This window comes from Oratosquilla oratoria, chromosome 36, assembly GCF_046742065.1.
Source record: "Oratosquilla oratoria isolate Oo_2021 chromosome 36, ASM4674206v1, whole genome shotgun sequence".
In the NCBI taxonomy this organism is placed as follows: domain Eukaryota; kingdom Metazoa; phylum Arthropoda; class Malacostraca; order Stomatopoda; family Squillidae; genus Oratosquilla; species Oratosquilla oratoria.
Genome location: NC_134812.1, coordinates 37,842,993 through 37,860,569, shown reverse-complemented (window position 1 = coordinate 37,860,569; position 17,577 = coordinate 37,842,993).

Here is a 17,577-nt window from a genome sequence, read left to right as displayed (position 1 = left end):
TCATTAAATCAGTGACCCCCCCTCTCCGTCCCCCCATGCATAAAAGGAGAAGACGGGGAGAAATCCCTTCAGGCTGCGTCAAATTTTGCTCACACATACTACCTCACCCCCCATCCCCCCGCCCATTCCACCTCATGCCTCACAACATCATCCATATACAACCATTCTCCATTCACCCGTCTTCTGTCCTCTCCCGTCCTTCCTCAACAGACATTCCCCTCTTCCCCAAAGCCCCCTTCACCCCATCCATCCACCTCATCCTAGGACGTCCCCTCATGTTCACTCCCTCCACATCTGCCTTCCATACCTCTTTTACTAGTCTTTCTTCACTCATTCTTTCCATGTGTCCAAACCATCCTAATACTCTTTCATCAACCCTATCTCCCAACTCCCTTTCCACCCCCGTTCTTCTCCTCACCTCCTCATTTCTCACTCTATCTAGCCTAGTAACCCCCATCATACTTCTCAGACACCTCATCTCCTAGAAAGTGAAAAAGAAATGTTCTTTATGAACACACACAGTATGGCGGTCTGGGTTCGAATCCTACTTAGGGTTGAAATAATTTCAGTATCGCTGCGCTGCAAGTCGTTACTCCAACTCTCAAGGGCGGGGAGTTGGGGAAGTGTGTGCATGTAAGGTCATAGCATTACCCATAGATTGGTCATATGTGAGCTCTGAGCTCTCATCCGGGAGGGTAATATTTGTCAATCACGAGTCCAACACATGATCCAAGACCATGGTGAATCACACATACACACATATATGCACGCATGCATCATCTATGAACTCTAGGCTCTCATCTGGGAGGGTAATAACTGTCAATCACGAGTCCAATATATAACACACTCACACTTGACAGTTTGCAAGTGGTCCGAATTCAATTCCCACTCAGGGTTGAAACAATTTAAGCATAACTACACTGCAAACTCTTGTGGGCAAGGAGTTGGGTATGTGTATGTACAAAGTCACAGCATTACCCATAGATTGGGCATATATGAACTCTGAGCTCTCATCTGTGAGGGTAATAGCTGTCAATCTTGATTCCAACATGTGATCTAAGACTATGGTGAATTACATGTACACACATACATACACACGTCGGTCAGAGTGGCAGTGAAGTCTGGACTCCGGTGATTTCTACAAGTTTCGAGGATCACAACAACAAGGAAGTACCTGTGTTGTATTAATAGGGAAGGGGAAAGCTCGTGGTGTAGTGGGAAGGTGAAGAAAAAGGAGAAGGGGAGGGATTACTGAGGAAAATGGAAGGAAATGAGGAAGGGGAAGATAGGGCCCAGGAAAACTCAGATGGTATGTAAACAAAAGACTGCCCGACGATAATGGTGAAGTCAATGTAATTAGTAAAAATGTAAAAATTAGAAATATAGATAAGAGCAGCACAATGGATGGTGAAGATAACTATTTCCATGGATTTAATGAGGGAGGAAATGACAACCTCCCCCGACTAGTAAATTTAGAGGAGAAACTAAAAGAAATGAATGAAAATTGGGAAGCTAAGTTTTACCAAATAAAGTCAATTACTGAAAGAGTTGATAAGCTGGAAGAACTAAAGAAGGAGAATCAAAACATAACTAAAGAAATAGTAGAATTAAAAAGACAGTTAAGAGAATGAGGAATTGAAGAGGAGTAATAAAGAGAATAAAGAGTCCATAGCAAAAGAGGTAAGTGGGTGGAAAAAAGTACTAAAGAACAATAAAATTGAATTTAGAGGTGTAATGGAACAGCAGATGAAAGAACAAACTGAAGACATAGTTATTAAAGTGATGAGGGAGAAGGAGACTATAGTAAGAGACTTAGCAGATATAAAGAAATGTATAATTATATTAGGGATGGAAGAGAAGTATAATTTAAATAGGACTAAAAGAATAAAGGAGGAAAAAGAAAAAGTAAATAATATATTAGAAGTAGTTCAGGATTAAGATGAACCAGAAATAGGAAAACAAATAGAAGAAATGTATAGGCTTGGGAAATACAATACAGATAAAACCAGACCAATTATGGTTAAATTCAGGTCACAAACGACAGCAGAGAATATCTTAGCAAATTCAGGGAAACTAGCAGACAGTGAGCAATATAAAAAGGTATGAATAAAAAGAGAAATGAATAAAGAGGATGAGAAAACAAAAAGACTAGAAGATAAGGGGAAAAAACGAGAAGAGAACAGTCAGAAAAAGAGAAATTCTATTGGAGAGTAGTGAATATGAAAGTGAGGAAATGGTTCATAGCAGAGGAAAACAGAAGGGAAATGGAAAACACAATGGAAGTAGCAGAAAATTAAAAGTGTCTTACACAAATATAGATGGCTTGATAACAGGCTTGAACGAACTGAATGATTATCTGAAGGAAAAAGAACCGGACATAATGGGAATTGTAGAGACAAAATTGAAAGGTCCACTACCACCCAACAGTGTAGGACATGGTGCATATAATTATTGGATTAGAAACAGGTAAAACAAGGGGGTGGAGTTATGTTCCTGACTAAGAAGGATATAAATGTGAGGAATGTCACATATGGAAAGAATAGAGATGATTATGATGGAAGTGGAGGACAGGGATGGGAAGAGCAGGAAGTTTGTAGTAAATTATGTGCCTCCTAAAATGGCCTCGTGGGAAGAGAGAGAACACAAAAGTATGTTAGAAGACACAAGGATAACACTAAATAAGATAATGGAAGATGGAGGAAGAATAGTTATAATGGGTGACTTTAATTGTAAAGAAATCTGCTGGGAAGAGATGACAGTGAAGGGTGGAGATGACCTATGGGGAAATGTACTACTTGATATTATAGAACATACAATGACGCAATGGATTCAAGAGAATACTAGGTAGAGAAATGAGGAAGAACCATTGAGACTGGACCTAATAATCACATCAGAACCTGAAATAGTGGACAAGATTGAATATAAGACACCAATAAGTAAAAGTGACCACATATTGGTTGAACTGGAACTAAATGAGAGAAAAAAAAAGAATAATATAGAAAGGGAAGATTGATGTATGAAAACAAATTTTGATAAAATAAGATAATTCTTTCAAAATCAGACTGGGAAAGAATACACAAGGAGGAAACAACAGTAGAAGAGAAATGGAATATTTTGACAAAGAATTATAAAGGAGTGGAAAAGTGTGTCCCAAGACAAAGCAAGAAAAAGAATATGTAAAGTGCTGGTACAACAAAAGATGTAGGGAGTTAAAAGATAAAAGAGATAAAGCTTGGATAAAATGGAAAAAATACAAAAGACCTGAAAAATGGAAAATATATACTAGTTACAGAAATGAATATGTACAAGTGTGCAGAGAAGAAAAGAAAATACAGAAAAATGTAAAGATCAACCAAAATTATTTTACAGATTTGTAAACAACAAACTGAAAAACAAACAAGGAGTTGAATACACAGAGGAAATAGAAATGGCAGAAATTATGAACAAACATTTTAAATCTGTGTTTACAAGGGAGAACATGCAATCTAGAGATATCAAATGGGAAGAGAAAGTCCCCCCTATGAAAGAGATAGAAGTATCAAGGAATGAAATAATGAAACACTTGAGTAATCTCAATGTCAGAAAATCACATGAACCAGATGAAATAGCAAACTTGATTTTGAGAGAATGCAGGAATGAACTAACAGACAAAATACATAGCCTAATAAACAGTTCATTGAAAGAACGAAAAGTTCCAAAAGACTGGAAAAGAGCAAATATAATACCAATATATAAAGGGGGAAACAAGGAAGACCCTACTAACTATAGACCGGTCTCTCTAACAAGTATGATAGCAATTTTTTTTGAAAGAATTATCAAAAGTAGATGGGTAAGGCATTTGGAAAAAAAACCACCATACTAAATCCAAGGGAATTTGGATTCAGCCAAGGACGATCATGCGTCACAAACTTAATGTGTTTCTATTCAAGGCTAATAGATGTAATACAAGAAAGAGATGGATGGGCTGATTGTGCATTTCTAGACCTGAAAAAAGCTTTTGATAAGGTGCCACATAAGTTGCTTAAGAAATTAGAAACTGCAGGAGGAATACAGGACAAACTGCTGAAGTGGATGGAAGACTTCTTGTATGAAAGAAAAATGAGAGTAGTGATAAGAGACAAACAATCTAATTGGGATGAAGTGATAAGTGGTGTTCCACAAGGAACAGTTCTGGCCCCAACAATGTTTGCTATATATATTAATGATATGGTTAAAGGAATTGAAAGTTATATGAGCTTCTTTGCGGATGATGCAAAATTGTTGAAAAAAGTGAACACTGAAGAAGATTGTGAGTTGCTACAGAGTGATCTCAATAAAGTATGGGAATGGAGCAGGAAGTGGGAGATGGAATTTAATATTTAGAAGTGTAGTATAATGGAATTTGGAAGAAGCAAAAAAAGAATAGTGGGATCATATAAATTGGGAGAAGAAGAAATAAAAAAAAGTAGAAAATGAGAAGGACCTGGGAGCCTTTATTATGAATAATATGTCCCCTGAGAAACATATAAACACAATTTTTGGAGAAACTTATTATTTGATAGGAAGAATCAAAGTGGCATTTACTTACCTGGATGAAGAAATGGTGAAGAAAATACTAGTCACTTTGATAAGACCAAGATCGGAATATGCAGCGACGATGTGGTCACCAAGTACAAAAAAATGTATAACAAAACTTGAAAGAATACAAAGAGCAATTATGAAATTGGCACCAACACTCTCAAAACTATCATATGAAGAGAGACTAGCAAAACTTGAGCTACAGACGTTAGAGCAAAGAGAGAGAGGAGACTTGATAACTATTTATAGAATCTTGAAAGGCATAGAAACTATTGATAGAGAGGATTTAATAAAATGGGATAGTAAAAATTCAAGAGGACACGGAAAGAAAATCAAGACAGTTATAGAAGAGATCTGAAAAAGAACAGCATTCCCCACAGAGTAATAGACATTTGGAACAAGTTAGATGAGAAAGTGGTGTGTGTAAAAACAATACACGAATTTAAAAGCAGTCTAGATAAAATGAGATATGAAGACGGGACACCACGAGCGTAGCTCCCCTTTCTGTAAAATACAACTTTGTAAATACACACACAATTTTTAAGCTATGATAAATTGGAGAGTAGGAGACTGGAACCAAAGAGGCCCCTATCCTGTGTCCTACAATTAAGCTGATACCACCTACCTACCCACCATATCTTACTTTACCTTACCAGCTATAAATCCTATTTCAAGGTCTTGCAGCCCTCTTCATTCTATCTCCTACCTAAGAATAGAGAGAGAGGCAAGATCTTGAAATAGGATTCAAAAACACATTGAAATAAAAACTATTACTTCACCACCTGCAAGTGGTACCCCTGGGTAATGCCAAGAGTGAGGTGAGGAAGTGATAGACTGACAGTTTATTCAGCCACAATCTCCTCTAAACTAATAAGAACTTCATTTTTCCAACTAATGGTGCATGTTGGAGTGGGGGGTAGGAGAGTGTGATCTCAAGAAACCATTAGTCACAACCCCCATGGTACCATACAACACATAATGGAAGACTGCATTATACACAATCATGCACGCAAATAACACAACATACACTCTATAAAGGATTTGTGGGAAAACCCAGTTTTGGCTGTGGCATTCCTTGGGGAGATGGGATTGCTCGGACAGACAGTCTAGGGAACGACAACAACAACAACAACCCCCATGGTAGGCAAGATAGATTCAGTAGCTGCCCTGTGCAAGGATGGGGACTAGCACAGCTTGACAGCACCCTACATGACTGAACAGTCCTATTCAGGTCCCACTCTGTTCACCCCACATAGAGAAGGGGCTATAAAAAATGCTCTAAACATAGCCTACCTGAACCTAACCCAGCTCGGGAGTCTCCCCCAGCTTGGTCATTCATAATGCAGTATGAATCACATACATACCAAAGGCTTTTTCCCCCTTACAAGAGAGGTAGCCAAAAAACAAAGGCATGAAATCCAGTCCCACCCATTCCATCCCTGTGTTTTGCCCACTGCCCTGGGTCAGAAGCAGTGTTGCAAGACACAGCATATCTACAGCAAAGCTGCTTCATTAAATCAGCAACACCCCCCCCCCCCCCTCTGTCCCCTCATGCAGAAAAAGAGAAGACAGGGAGAAATCCCTTTGGGCTGCATTAAATTATTTTTTCACACTGACTCCCTCACCGCCCATCCCCCACCCACTCCCATGCATCACATCATCATTCATACACAACCATTCTTCATTCACCTCTCTCTTCTGTCTTCTCCCATTCTTCCTCAACAGACATTCCCTTCTTTCCCAATGCTCCTTTTACCCATCCATCCATCTCATCCTTGGTTGACCCCTCATGTTCACTCCTACCTCTGCCTTCCACACCTCTTTTACTAATCTTTCTTCACTCATTCTTTCCATGTGTCCAATCCATCCCAATGCTCTTTCATCAACCCTATCTCCCAACTCCCTTTCCACCACTGTTCTCCTCCTCACTTCCTCATTTCTCACTCTATCCAGCCTAGTAACTCCTATCATACTTCTCAGGCACCACATCTCAAACACATTCAAACTCCTCCTCTCTTCCTCTCTTTATATTCCATGTTTCTGCCCCATAGAGTACTGTTGGCACAATCAGTCCTTCATAAAATTTCCTCTTAGCATCCATTCCCAAATGTCTGTATCTCATTGCACTTTTTAATTCCCCAAGGAATTTACTTGCTTCTCTCAATCTATATTCTTCCTCCACCTCTACTCCCTTTCCCACCACATTTGCACCCAAGTACCTAAAATCATCTTCCTCCAGTCTCTCTCCCTTAGTACTCACTTCCAGTCTGCTGCCAGTTTCTCCCCTTGTACATCTCATCACCTTACTTTTACCCACATTTGTCTTTCAACTTCCTTCTTTTGCACACCTTCCCAAGAGAGGGAAGGATGGGTGGACTATGCTTTTCTAGATCTACAAAAAGCATTTGATAAAGTACCACACAAAAAACTAATTAGAAAAATAGAATCAATAGGTGTCATCAAAGGAAAATTATTGGAATGAATGGAAGACTTTTCGACTAGGAGGAAAATGAGAGTAGTAATTAGACACAAATACTCAACCTGGGAATAAATGATAATTGGTGTCCTTGCAAGGTTCAGTATTGGCTCCAATCATGTTTGCCATATATATAAATGACATGGATGAAGGTGTGGAATGTTATATAAATTTCTTCGCAGATGACGCAAAAATACTAAAGAAAGTAAGTACAGAGGAAGATTGTGAATCACTACATATAGACCTAGATAAAATCTGGAAATTGAGTCAAAAGTGGGAAGTAAATTTTAAAATCAAGAAGTGTAGTATAATGGTGTTTGGAAAAAGTAAAAATAGAATATTGAAAAAATTATGAAATTGGTGAAGAAGTAAAAAAAAATGAACTCAGAAAAGGACCTAGGAGTGATAATCAGCAAAGACATGTCACCAGACAAACATATCAATAAAATAGCCTGAGAAACCTTCAACCTACTTAGGTCAATAAAAGTGGCATTTGACTATTTGGATGAGGGAAAGATCAAGAAAATAATTACAAGTGATAAGACTAAAATTGGAATATGCTGCAACACTATGGACACCCAGTACTAAAAATAATATAAAGAAATTAGAATACAAAGAACAACGACAAAGATGGTACAAACACTCTCCAAATTGACATACGACCAAAGATTGTCCAAATTGGAACTACCAACTCTGGAACAAATAAGAGAAAAAGGAGATCTACTGACTATAGAATCATGAAAGGAATGCAAATCCTAGATAGAGATGATTTATTGAAGTGGGACAACTGAAAAACAAGAGGACATGAAAAGAAACTAAAAAATGATAATTATAGAAGAGATCTGAAAAAAGAATAGCTTCCCACACAGAGTGGTGGATACCTGGAATAAATTAGATTAGGCAACAGTATGTGCAAACACTATTCAAGAATTTAAGAGCAAACTTGATGCTGAAAGATACAAAGACAGGTCACTATGAGCATGACTCCCCAGAACAAATGGATCAAAGCAAAAATGATAAACATATAATAGGAAGACTAATGTATAACAAAACAAACTTTGAGAAACTTAAAACATTCTTCCACAATGCAAATTGGGATAAATTCCTAAACGAAGAAACAGGGATAGAAGAAAAATGGAACATACTAAAAGAAATTTATATTGAAGGAGTGAATAAATATGTACCACAACAAAAAATAGAACATATATAAAAAGCTGGTACAACAAAAGTTGTAGTGAAGCTAAGGACAAAAGAGACAAAGCTTGGAAAAAATGGAAAAGAGACAAGAAACCAAACAAATGGCAAACATACATCAAACTGAGAAATAAATATGTAAAAGTACGCAGAGGTGAAAAGAGAAACTACGAAAAAAGGATAATAGATAAATGCAAGGAAGAACCCAAACTATTTTACAAGTATGTAAATGGAAAACTAAAAAACAAACAAGAAATAGAAAAACTGCGCCAGGGCAAAAATGAATATATAGAGAAACTAGAAATGGCAGAAATTATGAACTACCACTTCAAATAAGTGTTCACATTAGAAGGTTCACCTGACTGTGAGGAAATCGAGAGAGAATTATCCCCCGCAGTGAAAAAAATAATCGTAACACAAAAGGAAATCAGTGACCAAATTAAAACCCTTGATGTTAGAAAATCACATGGCCCAGACAGAATTGCAAACTGGATACTGAAAGAATGGATGGAACAATTAACTGACAATATATACATTATAATTAAAGTATCACTTAAAGAAGGAAAAGTGCCACTGGACTGGAAAATAGCAAACATTGTACCAATCTATAAGGGAGGTAATAAAGAAGACCCATCTAATTACAGACCAGTATCACTGACAAGCACAATAGCAAAAATTTGTGAAAGAATTGTCAAAAATAGATGGGTAAAGCACCTGGAAGAAAAAACTATACTAAATCCAAATCAATTTGGATTCAGACAAGGGAGATCATGTACAACAAATTTGATCTGCTTCTACTCAAGATTAATAGACATAATACAAGAAAGAGATGGGTGGGCAGACTGTGCCTTTCTTGACCTACAAAAGGCATTCGACAAGGTACCACATATATAACTTATAAAGAAGATAGAGTCAAAAGGTGGCACCAGAGGAAAATTATTGGAATGGATGAAAGACTTCCTGATTGTGAGGAAAATGAGAGTTGTAATTAGAGAAAAATTCTCAAACTGGAAAGAAGTGAAAAGCGGTGTTCCGCAGGGATCAGTACTGGCCCCGATCATGTTTGCCATATACATTAATGGCATGGATGAAGGTGTAGAGTGTTATATGAATTTCTTTGCAGATGATGCAAAGATACTAAAGAAGGTAAAAACGGAGGAAGACTGCAACTCATTGCAACAAGATTTGGACAAGATCTGGAATTGGACCCAAAAGTGGGAAGTAAAATTCAATATAAAGAAATGTAATACTGTATAATGGAACTTGGAAAGAGTAAAAACAGAATATCAAAAGATTACAAAATTGGTGAAGAAAAGGTGAAAAAGTAAACTCGGAGAAAGATCTTGGAGTGATGATTGGCAAGGACATGACACCAGATAAGCATATTAACAAAATATTCAGAGAAACCTGCAATTTATTGAGATCAAAGTGGCGTTTGCCTATTTGGATGAAGAAAATTATAGAGAAAATCCTAACTACACTAATAAGACCAAAACTCGAGTACGCAGCAACACTCTGGACACCCAGCACCAAAAAGAACATTAAAAAACTAGAAAGGTTACAAAAAGCAACAACCAAACTAGCACCAACTCTTTCCAAACTAACATATGAGCAAAGACTGTCCAAATTAGAACTACCAACTTTGGAACAGAGAAGAGAAAGAGGTGACCTGCTGACTATCTACAGAATAATGAAAGGAATGGAAGTTTTAGATAGGGATGACTTGTTAATATGGGACAACGGTAAAACGAGAAGACACGAAAAGAAACTAAAAAAAGATAGTTACAGAAGAAATTTAAAAAGGAACAGCTTCCCATACAGAGTGATAGATACATGGAATAAATTAGACAATGAAACAGTGTGTGGAAACGCTATACAAGATTTTAAGAAAAAAATTGATGCTGAGAGACACAAAGACGGGTCACCATGAGCATAGCTCCCTTCCCGTATAATACAACTAGGTAAATATAATACAACTAGGTAAACTAGGTAAATATCACTAACATCCTCAATCCCTCATCTGATCCTGCTACAAGTGCAGTGTCATCAGCAGACAACAACTGAATTATCTCCCACTTTTCTCAATTTCCTTTAACTATGTCCAATCCATTACCCTTGGATTTGCCTCTCGCACCACCCCATCCATGTACAAATTGAACAGCCAAGGCGACATAACACATACCTGGTGAAGTCCCACCTTTACCTCAAACCACTCAATCTCTTCATTTCTGATTCTAACACAAGTTCTACTCTTGTAAAAACTCTTGACTGCTCCTAAAAGCTTTACACTTATCCCATATATCTGCAATACCTTCCCACAGTGCCTTCCTGTCTACCCTGTCATAAGCCTTTTCCAAATCCATAAAGGCTCAAAAAACATACAAACGATTACAAAGGTGGAGCATGCCAACAGGAGACCTTTTGGTCCATAACTAGGTCGGATGCGAAAAAATATAATAATGATAAATAGATAAATGAAAAATAAATAAAATAAGAATTATAATAGTATAGATAATAAATAAGATATATGCATAGGTATACTTAAATAATAAACAGGTAAATAGTAAATAATGATAAATTGACATAAATGAAAATCAAGCAAATAATAAACAGACAAATAATAACAAATATGAAATAAATGGTAGTCATTACAGTATCTTGCTTAGATGTTATCTAAACAAATCTTAAAGCTTCAAACTGAACTACATTGCACTGCCTCTGCAGGAAGTTTTCCATTCATTAACTCCACAATTGGTCAAGTTGTTTCTACCCACTTCCAAATTAAATCTATTTCCTGACAGTTTGAGGCCATTATTTCTTGTCAGATTTTCATCCAGTGTAAAAATTTTGTCACTTTTGATGTCAATTCCCTTTAGAATTTTAAAGACCTATATTAATTCTTAACTACCCTATTTTAGGGTAATGTTTTTTTTTAGGGTAATTGGGCAAATTTTGGGGGTACAAATAGAGAATCTAGGGCAATCAGACACATTCACATTCCTTTAGAAAAAAAAAAAAAAAAATTAGAATATTTTTTTTTATTTTTTCGACATTGATAAATAACGAATATATATGATGGGCAGATATGATAATGTTCTGTCCAGTAACTCCTTGGCCTTTTAAAATTGTGGATGGGGTGTGAGGCACGTTAGTAACTCTTACAAAGCAGCTGATAATTATGACCATTGGCCTGGCAGCTCAGCTGACTGTCTGGTGAGGGCGTGAGGCCCGTGATGCTGGTCACTGGTGGATAAGCATCCAACTCTGACTCGTGTGTGTCAATGGTGTCTCGGTGGAACATATTACATGTCTTGGTAAACACACTTAGACTGTGTTGACTCTATGACAGTGTCTGTGACCCATTTACTTTGTGTTTTTGTGGCTTGTTCTCACTATTTAGTAGATGGGTTATCCAAACATATGTCTTGTGATGAGTACTGGAACATGGTATTCAACAAAGAAATGGAGCTGGAATTATATGCTTTCCCAACCTAAAAACTGTGATCAGTAGCTTACTGTTGCTGCCCTTTTCAAATGCATCTGTTGAAAGGTATTTTAGCAAACTAAATTTAACCAAAACATCCCAGAGGACCAGTCTGAAAAATGAAACAATCTGTGGGCTCATGCACACAATTTACTACATGAAGAACAACAATGCAAAAGCAAATACCTTAATTATTGACGAAAGTTTACTTAAAGCTATTAGAAATCTGAAAAGCGGTGCTACTTGCAAAGAATCTGCTGCTCTAAGGGGAGAACCTAGCTCCAGTACTTCATAAAATAACATGTTACACCTATTTGGAACCAGGATTTCTGTCTTTATTTTCTGGATTATGGTCTCCAGTACTTCATAAAATAGCATGTTGCACCTATTTGGAAGCAGGAGTTCTGTCTTTATTTTCTGGATTACGCTCAGTATTGTACTTGTTATTTTTATAGAAATACCTAAATCTTTACATAAAGGTGACTTTGACTTCCATAATACTGTTCTTATGCAGTTCTATTATTTGCCAAAAAAAAAAAAAAAATTGTGATAATAATAATAATGATAATAATAATTTTATATATATATATATATATATATATATATATATATATATATATATATATTAAACAAAGTTATAATTTAGGGTAATTGACACAACTGTCTGGGGTAACGATTTTTTTTTGTGTGGAAGCACTGCACCAGCATGGGATTGTCCAAAAGGATAGACGTGCTTATAAACTATGGTCCATAAGTACAACAATATACAGTTCTTTATTTGGAATATACTGGGGTAATGATTCCTCAGATAGACACTCAAGGATGACAATTTTTACGGTGATCCCCAGCATGGAGTTAGATGGCCAATAGATATTCTTTATAAGTTTCTAGCAATTATCAATATATTCAATCTGTTATCTTTAGTCTCCAATAGAAGACTTATAGCCTGTAGGTAACAGGCAACAGCTTCTGGATGGATCCACAAGTCATCAAGGGAAAATATATTGTGTTGTTTTCTAGGGATTGTTAGTGTAGGGTATTATAGTATGAGATATTCTGTGTGGTGATTGCATTTGGGGCAGTTTGAAACTGTGACAAGGCCAATTCTGTGTTAGTACTGTTTCATTGCTGGGTGGTGTCCTGGGCACAATCATCCCAGTGTGGCAACTAAGATTTTAGTTATTAAATTGTTCTAATTTTGACATTTTGACACAGGCCAAAGGGATTTCTTCCCATCTTCTCCATTTTTTGCATGAGGGGACAGAAAAGGAGGAGGTCACTAAGTGAAATGGCCTTGCTGTAGATGTGTTGTGTTTTGCTGCATTGCTTATGACAAGGGCAGTGAGCAGGAGGCAAGGATGACCCTTCATCCACATGGAGCTAAGATGAGAGGGAAACCAGGGTGGTGGATGGTAGTGGGTGTGTGCCTTTGACTTGGCTACTTCTATTTTAAGGGAGAAGAAGCCCTTGGTATGTACATACATATACCAAAGGCTTTTTCCCCCTTACAAGGGAGGTAGCCAAAAAACAAAGGCATAAAATCCACTTCACCCATTTCATCCCTAACATACTCAACTCCCATTCACCCCATTCCCTCCCTCTTATCTTGGCACCTCCTGGATGATGGGTCATCCCTGCATCTCGCCCACTGCCCTGCGTCAGAAGCAGTGTTGCAAGACAGCACATCCACAGCAAGGCCACTTCATTAAATCAGTTGCATGCTGGCAACTCTGACATCAGAACATATGACTACATAAAATATGGTTCTTAGAGCATTTGATGTTAAAAGGCAAAATGGCTTATGCATGACACCAGCATTTTTCCTTTTCTACTCTAAACACCTCATATATATAGCTTCTTATTGTTTTGACTGCAGCTTTTTTTACTTTGTTCTTTTAGATAATGTATTTGACAGCAACTTTGTGGTGTGTGTGTGTGAGAGAGAGGGAGACAGGAGGGAAAGTGCATAAATTCCTGCCACAATATGTGTAAGGATGTACACATGGTCCACGTAGCTGTGTTGACATTTACTCTGCACTGCATTTTTTTTTTTTTGCTTCCACTTGGTTTCCTACAGCATGCAAACATTTACAAGTGTTTGAAATACCTAGACCATGAAAATAGAATAGGGCTACAGTAGAGAAAGGGAGAAAATAAGGCATACATTAGAGAGGAAGTGTGAAGAGGAGAGATTGGTAGCCCTTTACTGGTAAAAGGCTACCAATTTATACCTCAAGAAATAGTTTGAAGGCCTTGATTTACTTGAATAATGAACTATGAAATAATTTATCTGCATATTTCAACAATCTTATCCATTAAATTGACGTCTGGAGTTTAAAAACATCAAGGTAAACTTTGAAGCCCATTTTCTTGATTTGGAAGGGGGGTGAGGTAGTATGTGTGAGCAAAATTTGACGCAGCCCGAAGGGATTTCTCCCCGTCCTCTCCTTTTATGCAATGGGGGGAAGGAGAGGGGGGGTCGCCGATTTAATGAAGCGGCCTTGCTGTGGATGTGCTGTGTCTTGCGACACTGCTTCTGACCCAGGGCAGTGGACAAGGTGCAGGGATGACCCGTCATCCAGGAGGTGCTAAGATAAGAGGGAGGGTGGAGAGGTGTGGAGTGTATTCAGGGATGGAATGGGTGGGAATGATTTTATGCCTTTTTCTTTTTGGCTACCCCCCTTGTAAGGGGGAAAAAGCCTTGATATATGTATGTATGTAAAGTACTACGACTGAGTTTTTGGTCTATTTGTATGATTCTTTTTTCATTTGAAAGCTGACACTTTGTTCTACATACTAAACATATTTTATTATAATATGTGTTGAATATTGGAGTTTTTAGGAGTTACATTATAAACAGTTAAATCCTGTGGGGGTAAATATATCAATAAGGCAAAAAATAACCATTGAACCTACACATTTAGTATGTTGATAGTTATAACCATGCCCAATACTTTCTTGAAAAAAAAAATCCAAAACATAAGTCCACATAGTTGGGGACAAGTAGTGGTTTGAATATTGATTATTTTTGCACAATAAAATAAGAGAGGAAGAGAGAAGGAACTTGAATGTGTTTGAGATGAAGTGTCTGAGAAGTATGATGGGGGTTACTAGGCTAGATAGAGTGAGAAATGAGGAGGTGAGGAGGGGTGGAAAGGGAGCTGGGAGATAGGGTTGATGAAAGAGTATTAGGATGGTTTGGACACATGGAAAGAATGAGTGATGAAAGACTAGTAAAGGAGATATGGAAGGCAGATGTAGAGGGAGTGAACATGAGGGGACATCCTAGGATGAGATGGATGGATGGGGTGAAGGGGGCTTTGGGGAAGAGGGGAATGTCTGTTGAGGAAGGATGGGAGAGGACAGAAGACAGGGGTGAATGGAGAATGGTTGTATATGGAAAATGTTGTGATGCATGAGGTGGAATGGACAGGGGAATGGGGGGTGAGGTAGTGTGTGTGAGCAAAAATTTTGATGCAGCCCAAAGGGATTTCTGCCCGTCCTCTCCTTTATATGGGGGGACGGAGAGGGGGGGGTCGCCGATTTAATGAAGCGGCCTTGCTGTGGATGTGCTGTGTCCTGTGACACTGCTTCTGACCCAGGGCAGTGGATAGGGTGCAGGGATGACCCGTCATCTAGGAGGTGCTAAGATGGGAGGGAGGGTGGAGGGGTGTGGAGTGTTTTTGGGGATGGAATGGGTGGGAATGATTTTATGCCTTGGCCTTTTTGGCTACCGCCTTTGTAAGGGGGAAAAAGCCTTGGTATATGTATATGTATGTACAGTATCTGTTAACAAACTTCAATGAAACTTAGAATGAATACAATGATGAGCATAACTATCAGTAATAAAATTGGCTTCCTGATTCAATTAGAAAAAAAAAGTGTCTGAAGTGGACCAACGTCTTTTGATAATTTTCTATAATTATATTTGCACATTTTACTCAGTTTTCATATGTGGTAAATGATAAATGAGAAAAAAAAAAAAAATAGAAATACAAGTTTTTATGATATTGAAACAGCTTTTCATGGGGACATTGGGATCCAGGTGAGCTGGGGGAGATTGTCACCTTGCCCTCTGCTGTCCCAGTGGGGGGATGTTTCATGATGACTTTGCTCCTGCAATGTCTTCTGACATCAACTATCTTCTTTGGGACAAGGTGATGTAGCACCCTCTCCATGTTAGGAGGTAATGTGTAAGTCTGACTCCCTGTAAGAAATAGGGGTAGTACAACTCCCAAAACTTCTACACCAGCACCAAGCAGGATTCTTGGTCATTCCCTGTCGCCAATGCATAAATCAATAATTTGACAAAACAGAGCAGAGTTCAACTGAATAGAATCCACTGCAACCACCTGATATAATTTGTGACAACAACACAGGATCAGGGCCCTCACATGGGGGGAAATTCTATTCTGGACTTGCCGCCCACAAGGCTGACAAAATAATACATACATATATTAGGGCTTTTTTCCCCTAACAAAGGAGGTAGTCAAAGTCAAAGGCATAAATACACTCTCACCCATTTCATCCCCACATACTCCACTCCCATTCACTACCACTTCCTCCCTCTTTTCTTGGATTCTCCTGGATGACAGGTCATCCCTGCATCTCGCCTGCTGCCCTAGGTCAGAAGCAATGCAGCACAACACAGTACATCCACAGCAAGGCCACTTCATTTATTCAGCAACCCCCCCCCTCATGCATAAAGAGAGAATATGAGGATATATCACTTTTGGCTGCATCAAAATATTCACATGTACTCCCTCACCCCTCCATCCCCCACCCACTTCCTTCCATGCATCACAGCATCGTCCACATGCATAAAGAGAGAATATGAGGATAAATCACTTTGGGCTGCATCAAAATATTCACATGTACTCCCTCACCCCCCCCCCCATCCCCCACCCACTTCCTTCCATGCATCACAGCATCATCCACACACAACCATTCTCCACTCACACCTATCCTCTTTGTTCTCCCTTCCTTCTTCAACAGACATTCCCCTCTTTCCCAATGCCCCTTTTACCCCATCCATCCATCTCATCCTTGGTTGCCCTCTCATGTTCACTCCCTCCACCTCTGCCTTCCACACATCTTTTACTAATCTTTCTTCACTCATTCTTTCCATGTGTCCAAACTATCCCAATACTATTTCATCAACCCTATCTCCTAACTCCTTTTCCACCCCTGTTCTCCTCCTCACCTCATCTCAAACACATTGAAACTCTTCCACTTTTATTTTCCATGTTTCTGCCCCATACAGTGCTGTCTGCACAATCACTTCTTCATACAATCTCCTCTTAGCATCCATTCCCATATGTCTGTATCTCATTACACTTTTTAATCCCCCAAGGCATTTACTTGCCTCTCTCTACATTCTGTCTCCACTCCTTCCTTTCCTGCCACATTTGCACCCTAGTATTTAAAACTGTCCACCTCCTCCAGTCTCTCTCCCTTAATATTCACTTCCAGTTTGCTGCCACATTCTCCCCTTGTATATTTCATCACCTTACTTTTACCCACATTTATCTTCAACTTCCTTCTTTTGCACACCTTCCCAAAATCAGTCACTAACTTCATCAATCCCTCCTCTGATCCTGCAACAAGTGTAGTGTCGTCAGCAAACAACAACTGACTTATCTCCCATTTTTCTCCAATCCCCGGCTCATTACCCTTGCATTTACCGCTCATGCCACCCTATCCATGTATAAATTGAACTGCCATGGTGACATAACACATCCTAGGCAAAGCCCTATCTTTACCTCAAACCATTCACTCTCCATTTTTACTTCTACCACAGGCTCTACTACTCTTGTAAAGACTCTTGACTGCTCTTAAATTGTTTCCTCCTATCCCATATATCTGC